Raw genomic sequence first — 10,323 nt, 5'->3', positions numbered from 1 at the left:
AATTTCAGAAAAATACAAAAACATATGAAAAATTTAAAATGAAGTCGTGTTGAGATATAACGGAATTGATAGTACATCGGTTAGTCGTATCTGGTGCAGGACTATGGTTATATATATAAAATTAACCGTTAACTGTGACAGCTTCATTATACGTTGCTTCGGCAGGTTTTACGCGTCAATAAGAACCTGTCTTTGGTATATAAACATAATGAACTGCGTAACTTGTGTGGCACATCTGTCGGATATATGGTCTTGGTACCGTAATTTCGTTTGATAGATTGCCGAGGTTCTGAGATACGTGGTCTTTATGCTGTTTATCATCTAGGTATCATGGTTATTTCTTTTACCGAAAATAACGGGGACGCAAGTCTAGATCTTCCGTGATACCATACATACGTGTAAATATCCTTAATACATGTTGCATTCGACCTCAATAAGTGATAAACAATCACATGTCCCACAAAATTATGCGGGAGTCAAGTTCATCTCTTTGTCTGTACGATGGTACTAACCTGTTCACGGACTTGCTCCTGTGCCCTCATGCATCTGAAATTCAAGTTCCTCCTCAATAAGTGATCCTATCACAAAGGGCTTGTTTTCAATTCCAAATAAGTGAGTATCTCACATCAGTTTATACGTCAAAAACAGATGATCAATGGTATACTCACCAGTAAGATGATCTCTCGTGCATACCTTGATACGGGAGTATATTCTGAGGTGGGTAAACATAGTTATTGTCAGCTATTAATACACTTAATTCCATATCTCGAAAACAGTGTTCGAAAGCGTGCTAAAACTTAAGTGGACTACAATACCGTCGAACGTCTTGAACTGTCAATATCATTCTAAAAATTAATCTTAAATGCTATGGTTCTTGTGTCGGATACTGACAGTAAAACCGATATGATTCCTTTGCCTCGATTTCACAAAAAGATATTTAATGTAAATACGTTCGTAGGTTTAATCTCCATTTCAGTCAAAAATTGAAAAAAAAAACACAAAAAGATTTTGCTCTCTTGTTTCTATGTGCGAGTTATCTTTCTTAAGAATACTCTAGGGTTGTGAAAATTATTTAAATAAGATATTAAATATCAAGTTCGGTAAGTTAAAATAAGTTTTCTCATGGAAAATCGGTCGTGTAAGATACATCTAAGTGTGTGTGAGAAACTTCGTCAGGTTAAGGGATTCGATAAAATTTGTTCCAAGCAGTGATATTTTTCCATCTCGAGAGATTCTTGTGTCTGAAGTGAAAGATTTTTTCTTTGAAAGCTTCACAATTTTTATGACAAGTTGTTAAGTTGAAACAAGTTTAGGGGTTCAGTGCAAAATTAAACGAATCTTGGTCCGATGTTCTTTCGTTTATTATTTATCCGGTCCAACTTTTAATAAATAAAACAAAAATAAAATAAAATATAAATAGATGAATTTATCTGGTCCGAGCTTTAACCGAATTTGTGGTCCGATGTTTTTTTTAATATTTTGTTGGTCCGCCTTTTAAATCTAACCCAACCGTGGACCGACCTTTTCATCATCCCCTCTTGTCCGATTTTTACCATATCCTCAAACATTCTCCTTTCTCCTTCACAACAAGCACAATAACCTCAGAAGATCATCGCCCCTCCCTCCTCACCTCCATTCTTCTTCCTTCCTTCTTGCAAATTTCTTGTTCTTGCTCATAGAACCCTAAGTCTTCTTCAAGGTATGTAATCTCTACACTCTTTACTTCTCCATTGTTTCAATCTTGGTAAGAATCTTAATTTAGGGCTTGGATATTCATCTTGTTTGAACTTAGTGTTCTTATTTCATGGTGATTTTTACTTGAATGCTTCTTTGTTGCTGAATGATGATGTTATTTATCACTATTGAACACCTAGAAGTTAGGGTTTTGTGAAAAGAAAATTTGGGGGTTTTGTGTTTGGCTTCAAGAACTTGGTGTTCTTGAGGTTGGGGGTTTTGAATATTGAAGAATATTGAATGATTGAGTTAATTTTGAGCCTCGATTGGTAGAAATCTTGTGTAAATGTGTTTGAATATGCTTGATTAGGTAACAATTTGTTTTGTTTGAAAGATGTTTAGTGGAGTTCTTGGTTGGTGTTTAGGCGCGAAACTTGATTGTTCTTATGGAGAAGATGACTAATTATTTTTTGAAAATTTCACCTTTTGATCCATTATGAAAGGAGTGGTCTTGTTTGTTGTGTTAAAATCTTTGAGATTCAACTTTTTTCCTCTTCCGTAAGTTCGGAGAGATCAAAGCCTTGATTCCGTGATAAGATTTTAACTCGTATTCCGAGTTTTGTTAAAAATTTTATGTCCGAGTTCTGTGTTCTGAGTTTTGTCAAATGATCTTCAATTCCGAGCTTTGGTAAAGAATTTTCAGTTCCGAGTTTTGTTAAAAAATTCTTCAGCTCCGAGTTCTGTTAAAAGTTTATGTCCGAGTTCTGTGTTCCGAGTTTTTGTCAAATGATCTTCAATTCAGAGCCTTGGTAAAGAATCTTCAGTTCCGAGTTTTGTTTAAACCACTTTTTCAGCTCCGAGTTTTGTTCAAACACTCTTCAGTTCCGGGTTTTGTTAAATGTTTATGTCTGAGTTTGAAGTTCCGAGTTTTTTGTTACAAATCCTTCCTAATTTTCAAGTCTTCTGAGTTTTTAAATGTCTGAGTTTTTTCAATAGTTATTGATTCTGAGTTTTTCTTTGAATCAACAAAATGATTCAGAGTTTGGCCTCTGTTTACTTGGTTCCAAATCTTAACTCTTATGTCCGAGTTTTGTTCTCTATTCACTGGTTTAAATATGCTTTCAGTCTCTGTGACAATAATTTTGCCAAAATTTGAATATTGAAGTTTACTGTGTGTAAACCGTATGTTGTTCTGCAATTATATCTGATGCATGTGTTTTGTTTTTGGTTTGTTTTTCCAACAGAGATGGCAGAACAACCTCCTCCTATTCGCGAGTTTAATCGTAATCACAATCAAATTGCGTTGCTAAACGAAAACGTTCGTGGTGGAGCCGAATATTCTGATATCATACGTTTTCTTCGAAATTCAAGAATTGGTTTCGCGATTTCAGAAAATATTCACCAAGTGCAAGCGTATATTGAGGATTTTTGGCGTTCGGCTCAGATTGTTGATGATTCTATCGAAGCTACTATTTCTGGAAGCTCTATTGTTATCACGGAGGCAGTTATTCGTGCGGCTTTGCGTTTTGGTGACTTAGATCATGGAAACACGTGCTGTGTGCGGCAAATCCGTGAACGTGGGGTTAGATCTTTCGGCTACGTTGGTTCTTTTACCAGGAAGGAGATCTACAAGGGATTGATTATTGGGCAGTGGAGATACTTCTTTCATGCGTTTTGGTGACTTAGATCATGGAAACACGTGCTGTGTGCGGCAAATCCATGAACGTGGGGTTAGATCTTTCGGCTACGTTGGTTCTTTTACCAGGAAGGAGATCTACACGTGCTGTCTGCACGAAAATTGGGAACTGATATGATGGGTCATGATCTTCTTTCTGCAATGATTGGATTAACTTACAATCAGCCGTACAATTTCTAACTGATGATTCTCGAAGCTTAAAAACATCAGATTGGTCTGAAGGCAAATGATAAGCGATTGATGATTCTGTATCCTCGCTTTCTTTCACTTATTATTCGACACTTGTTGCCGAATCTTTCGTTCGAAGGAACTCTACCTGCCTACGCTCAAGCACCCATGCCTATTCGTATTTTCACTGATTGTGCCAGGGTTAACAAGTCCAAAAGGACTGATGCTCGTCCTGTTACGACTCCCTTGCGTGGTGCTATTCTTCAAGGAAACTACAATCCAGAAAATGATCCGAATTGGTTAAACATTAGAAGTGGTGTTGATCAAATCTTTGTTGGAGGTACGCAAGCAGTTGTTGATGATGTTCACGAGCCCGTGGTTGTTCAACCTCAGGTTGATCTTCAACAACCACCGGTTAATCCTTCAGAACCTGAACCCATAGAAGAACCAGTGATTTCTGAACCAGTTGTTGTTGCTTCTATTCAAGAAACTGTGTCTGTTCAAGCTCCAGTTTCTACGTCTTCGGCAACAGGAGTTGCTGTAGAAACTGATGAGGTGATTTTAGAGCTTGATGCAGCTCTAGATGCGGGTCCGTCCTCCCGTACAGTTGACAAAGGGAAGCGTCCTATGGAAGAAGTTTTTGTGGATGATATACTCACTGAAAAGGAATACCATTTGTTAGTTATGAAAGATCTTCAAAATCGTATTTCACCCTCTGAAAGAGAAAAGCTTGAGTTATTTCGAGCGAAGGTTGCTTCTTTCGGTCCCTCTTCCGACTGGAGTATACGCTTAGCTAGTTGGAATGACAGAGCAAACGATTTGGATTCAATCATTTTTAGCTCGTCCTCTTATGATGATGATGATGATGAGGACCATCGTCGTCCTGATACTGATATTGTCTGTGTGACAGTTCCTCTCAAGACGTACAAGAGACGACGTGTTACTGTTTCAGATCGTCAGTCTTCGAGTCCGATGGTTGCTTCGGTCACGGATACTTCAAGCTCTGCTCCATCAGACTCCAGAGGTCTTTTGAATTTGGAGTTATCTGTAGCTCTCCCGTCTCTGCCTTCTTCACTTCCATTCACTTCCTTTGTGGAAGCTACCAGTATGATTACTTCTATTCAACCAGTAACGCCGATGATGTCTTCTTCGATTCCTGCAGTGCCACTATTTGGGTCGTTATCGTCTCAAATGGGTACGGGTAATGTGTTTGCCTTATCAGGAAGTTCCTCTTTGCCACCGCGACCTAGTGCATTCACCGATTTGCAAGCGCCAGAGACACGGCAAGCACGTTCGAAGGTTGCTTTTGGTCCGAGTCCGCCAGTGCGATCGAAGAAAGGATCTCTGCGTCCTCCAGTTCTACCATCTTCAGGTCCTAGGCCATCCAGTGCACAACCGTCTGGTTCAAGACCTCCTGCTCCTAGATCTTCTACAGTTTCTGCTTCGAGACCATCAAGTTCAGGTCAAGGGTAGAATTTTTAGGAGTTTGTTCGTGGCAAATTTCAGGATGCAGCCAAGGTCATGGTACAACATAAGAATCAGATCTCTAGGCAGCAGAAAGAAATTGCTTTCTTGAAGAAGAGGGATGCAGTTCGAGACCAGCAGATGGCACAGCTTTTTCGTCTAACCAAAGATCAGAGTGTTCAGTTGGGTAAGTTCATTACACAAGATGCCTCGAGTTCTGCCCGGCAACAGACTTTGTTTAGTACCACGGATCGGCTTCTCGGGATTGTGACAAATCTCGTGTCACTCCTTGCTGCTCAGGGGGAGACTTCGGATTTTCAGGTTCAGGCTAAATGTAAGATGGATGAACTAAAGAAAATCAGAGACGATCTTGACAAGGACAAGGATCCCAACGTAGCGAAGCAGGGGGAGCAGTCAAGGAGCGCACGTGCTCCTGAAGCTGCAACCTCGGCTCATGATGAGGGGGAGTCCTCGGGTGCAGCTGCAGGGGGAGATAGAGGTCCGGTAGATGCTGATACAGGTGCCCTATCTGATTCTGAACTGGATCCTGCTGCTGATTTGGTTTTAGGTGCTGGTGAAGTGATTGAGGAAATGGTAGAAGACTGGCGAACTGATGATGAACTCGCTGGTAAGTTCAATTTCATTGAGATTGCGAAAGGGAAAAGGATTGAGTACGAGTCCTTACCGGTTAACAGTGATGTTATCAGCGGCTTTGTGTTTGGTAGTGAAATGCCTGAAGAAATCTTTAACCCTATTCGAATTCCCGAAGAAGTTAGTGTGGCAGCTCACAAATGGTTTAAGAATCTTCCCGATGAAACTCAAAGGAAGAGGTATATAAACACAAAAGGTGAGTATTCGGGTCAGATTCGAAGTTGGGATTTTGATGAGCAACACAGGCTGGTAATGATCAAAAGGACCGATGGGGTACAGTACTTTAGGCCAAGGGCCAAGTTCCTTCAGACTCTTCCAGCTCGTGATCTCCATCACATTGCTCAGCTGGATCTCAACAACCATACAAATGTTGCTAGCATCAGAGGATTAATTCCTCATCTTGTTGCTGAGAGTCGAGAAAGTAAATGGAAGATGATCAAGCCAGCAGTTGGTCGAGGGGTTAATTACTTAAACAAGTTTACTGGTAAAGAAGAATGGAAAATGGTCTATCCTCCAGCGAGATGCCTCCGTAAAATTCCTATGCGCAAGTTTGATCTCGATAAATTTGACAACATAGGTTATTGGTATCTCAATGGTAAGACTGGGGAAGCGGTGATTACCGAGAAGATAGTGACGATTGAGATTGCCAAAATTCTGGATCCAATTTGGCTTGTCAACCTAAGGGAAGCACATCTGAAGAAGCTTCGGCGCCTGCCTCTAAAATACCTTGAAGAAGATCGTGTGCTAGCTAATCAGTTCATCAAGGTAGTTCAATTATGTGTGAAGAACAAGGTATGGGCAGGAAGCGAGTACTCGAAGAAAGGATGAAGATCTTAAGACCGATGAAGACCATGCACTGATCAAGGGGGAGTTTGTTAATGCACTTTGGGTGATAATTGCATGTCTTCCAATTTTGTAGGGTCTTTATTGTTCATGTATTGAAACTTAGTCCTAGTTTTATCCTTGGACATTTTGTCCAAGTTTTAGGCTAGACTTTTATCTGAGTTTTTGTTTAGGACAAAAGTCAGAGTTTTGCTTTGTGTAGTTTGTTTGTCCGGGCTTTCTAGTTTGTCTTGAAAGTCTGGGGTTTGCCTTGTATTTATACCTTTATGTGGAATAGACAAGGTTGCGATTCTGTGTGAAATTCTGTGCACCTAACCCTAACAATTGTGTGTTTGTTTTGTCTAGCGGCTACTGTGTGTGAGTGACGTCATTCATATTCCTTATCAAGAATACTCAGTGTATTCTTGATTTCTCTCACAAATCTTTGCATTCTAGTGTTTCATCTACAGTGGTTAATCATCAGGTGGATTCCGCACACCTGTTGGTGGCTTTAGCTGAGTGAGATCTTAGATTAGAAGGCCTTACAAGATGAAAGAAAATAAAAGATTTTAAAGAAATAAAGTTCATAAGAGGCCCAAGTTAACGAGACTTAAAATGAAACGGGTTCCCAAACCCACTAAGTAACTAGAAATGTTAACCTAGTTAGTTATGTGTTGTTAGAATAATAAAGGAAACGTGAAACAGTTAAACCTTTTATAAATCCTTGAAACTATAGGGACTAAAAGAGGCCAAGAGTGAAACATGTTTAAAATTAAAAGAAATGAAACACCAAAACACACACTTATGTGTGTGTTTTGTCGTGATTTACAGGAGCCAAGAAAAGGGCTCTTACAAAGCCCTAAAACTCACAAGAAATCCAACAAAAATCGAAGATAGAACAAGCTAAAAATTGGGTCTTTTAAAAAATTTGTGATCACCCAAGCTAGGAGATTGCAAGGTATATTGAATTTTGTTATTTGGTGAAATTTTGATTAACATGCAAGAACGAAATTCTGGTATAAATGATGAATGTTGTAGTGAAATTGATATGAGTATGAGTCTAGGAACAAACCCTAGGTGAGAACTTGTTGAATTAGTGTCATAAATTAGAGATTGAATGATATATATGTGTTAAGTGGGTTTTTATGATATTATGATGAACACTTGAAAAGTGATGGTAAATCTGAGAAAAATTGATGTTATGATGCAAGATTTGATATTGTTCATGAGTGCTAGACATAAGGGTTTGATTTAATGATTGAAAATTGGTTAAAAATATTAGCCATGAACTAAATAGAAGAGGTATAAAAATAATGCCCATAAGGTGCTCGTTAAAATGCCCAAGTGAATCGTGTTGTCTACTAGTTTGTATGTAGCGTTTGATTTGATGATTTCATGAGTAGTGGGTTTATGACAAATCTTTGATTTGTATGAAATTAAACATGATGGTGTATGAGAATCACCAAATAGGACTTGAATATATGTTAATTTTAGTTCTAGTTCTTAAATTGACAAAGATGAAGTTGAGAATATGGTAAAATTAGGATTCGCATGATGACTTCTTGAAATAGATGATGTTTTTGACATCTCTTAGCCTACATTCATTGTGTTATAGGTTTCTAACCATTACCAAGAGTTTAATAAGGGTTTTAGCTATGGAAATGGGTTGCATTTGATGGTTTAGGTCGAATTTTAAAGGACCCTAAACATGATTTCCGTAGCTTTTCATATGGATTTCGACTAATCTTAAAAAAAATCATATAAAATCAACCGTTTATCCGATTTGGGTGTTCTATACCTTTTCGGAAAGCTTATGGAGTGAATTTTTACTTTTTTCAATCATAAGAAAAAAATGTGGTTGTTAAATAGGCCAAAAATATTTAATTAAACTGCTGTTCAGAAACCTTGAAAGCTGTTTGAAAAATGAAAATATAGTTGCTGTCCTGATTTTATAAAAATCATATAAAATCATAAAAAATTCGTTAGAAGGTGTACCTTGTATGCTTGCGAAGGTATTGAAGTTTTCTACGATCCATCTTTGAACATGTTAATCTAGTTCAGACTTTGAATGGGTCATAATGGTCAATTACAGTAGCTGTATAGAAAATCGCTGCACGTTTATAATGTCATTATTAATCCAGAAAAGACATATGATTGCGTATACTTGATTTAGTCATCAAGTATTTATTGTTAGGAACAAATAACACTTTATGTGACATGCTTAAAGTGTTCAAAATCACTTACTAAGTAGTTCGTATAAGTAACTTGACTAACGGGTCAAACGGTTAGTGAATTGAAAGAGTTATGGAAAAAAGTAGTTGTTGAATAAATATCATACTTTGATGAATAAGTGTGTGAATCCGTAAGGTGTGGTGGTCATGTTAATGTTGGCTAATCTAATCATCTTGTGGATATGATATGGTAGTTTGACTCTGACAAGCTAGGTAGGAGCTTGGAAATGAACGGGTCAAATGGATACAAGTTCAAGTATGAAGCTCGCAAGGATGCAAGGTAAGTAAAGCTTACACCCTTTTTTTAGGATACGTATTTACTTTATATATTATAAACATGAGCAAGGTTATATCCGAAATATGGGTTCCGACATGAAATGATACGGGTCGAGACGAATAAAATGATAAAAAAAAACATGTTTAATGGCAAAAAGGGGCAAAATGGGTTAAATAATGAAATGGTAAATAAATACCATTCAAATAAAGTGCAAAGTGTTTGGTTATTTAGACGAAACGGGTCAAATGGTAAGGTTAACACCATTTGACGAATAACGACTAACAATTGCTTGTCGAGTCCGATGCTCACAGGGTAAAACGGCTTATGGAATTTGCGTTGCTATGAATCAGCAAATTATTAAGGCAATGTATTAAGACGGGTCAATACTTTGACCCGAGCCAGGTACGCATAAATTGGCGGAGTATAAGTAGACATTTTAATGTGGAAATGTGATGTGTGGAAAAAGAAGAGCGAGATTTGAAATTAAACGTTTAAATTTCCTAAACGGGTCAAAATGAATTATGCGCATAGCTTGGGTATTGGTCGCATAATTCATAAAAGTTTTGTTCATGAGTTAAAGACTTTTGAGTTAACAAGTAGTCCAAGGTTTTATGATGATTTAAAATGATTTAGAAACAAGTCATTTAATAGATTATGAAACGGGTCGAATAATTGTATAAGAGATTTATAAGCCGTTAGCTTATAAATCAGCATCTTCACAAACCTTAGTGTTGATTACATAGGAGACTGCATTACGGTCAATACGAAACAAGAATCGCGTAAAACTGATGTGTAGTTTGAAAGTTATGCATGTTTATATTAAACATAGGAAAAACACATAGCTGGGCAAAAAAATGCAGGTTGCAGAAACAAACCTGCTGGAAAATGGTGACCCTCGAGCCACGCGAAGGACCAAGATGGTTGGGGCGCGACACGCAACAAAATTAGGAAACCCTGTCGCGGCTCGCGACATGGGTACAACTTGCAGATTTTGTTTGTTTTGCTTATTTAGCTCAAAGTACTTGAAGAAACATGTTATATAATTATCAAAACTAACGTTTGTGTTGGTTTTGATTATAGGTAAATGATTGTTGGAACGTTTGAGTTTAAACCTTGTTATCAAAAGTGAAGCTTCTACATTTGAGTTTAAACCATGTTATCAAAAGTAAACTATGTAAACACTTATAACATGGTTGTTGGAACGTTTTAAACATGTCTGAATATTTTGATGTAAAAGTTTTTGTTGAGTCGCATTTTTGATATAAAATGTGTACTTTAATGATATAAAATAACATTAAATTAGAATGGGTCTTACACGAGAGTTTCAGTAACTCAGTGTG

General features: G+C 37.7%; 1 long non-coding RNA gene across 1 annotated transcript; it reads left to right on the top strand.

Moving 5' to 3' along the window:
* The first annotated feature begins 7,298 nt into the window (after positions 1 to 7,298).
* LOC110937269 lies at positions 7,299 to 8,987 on the top strand. Its single transcript, XR_002590682.1, has 2 exons — positions 7,299 to 7,433; positions 8,901 to 8,987. It is a non-coding gene; the product is annotated as an uncharacterized LOC110937269 (long non-coding RNA).
* Positions 8,988 to 10,323: the final 1,336 nt, after the last annotated feature.

The sequence above is a fragment of the Helianthus annuus genome, chromosome 1 (genome assembly GCF_002127325.2).
Source record: "Helianthus annuus cultivar XRQ/B chromosome 1, HanXRQr2.0-SUNRISE, whole genome shotgun sequence".
NCBI lineage: Eukaryota > Viridiplantae > Streptophyta > Magnoliopsida > Asterales > Asteraceae > Helianthus > Helianthus annuus.
The sequence above is the reverse complement of the archived record's forward strand: the minus strand, read 5'-3'. Positions and strand labels throughout refer to the sequence as shown.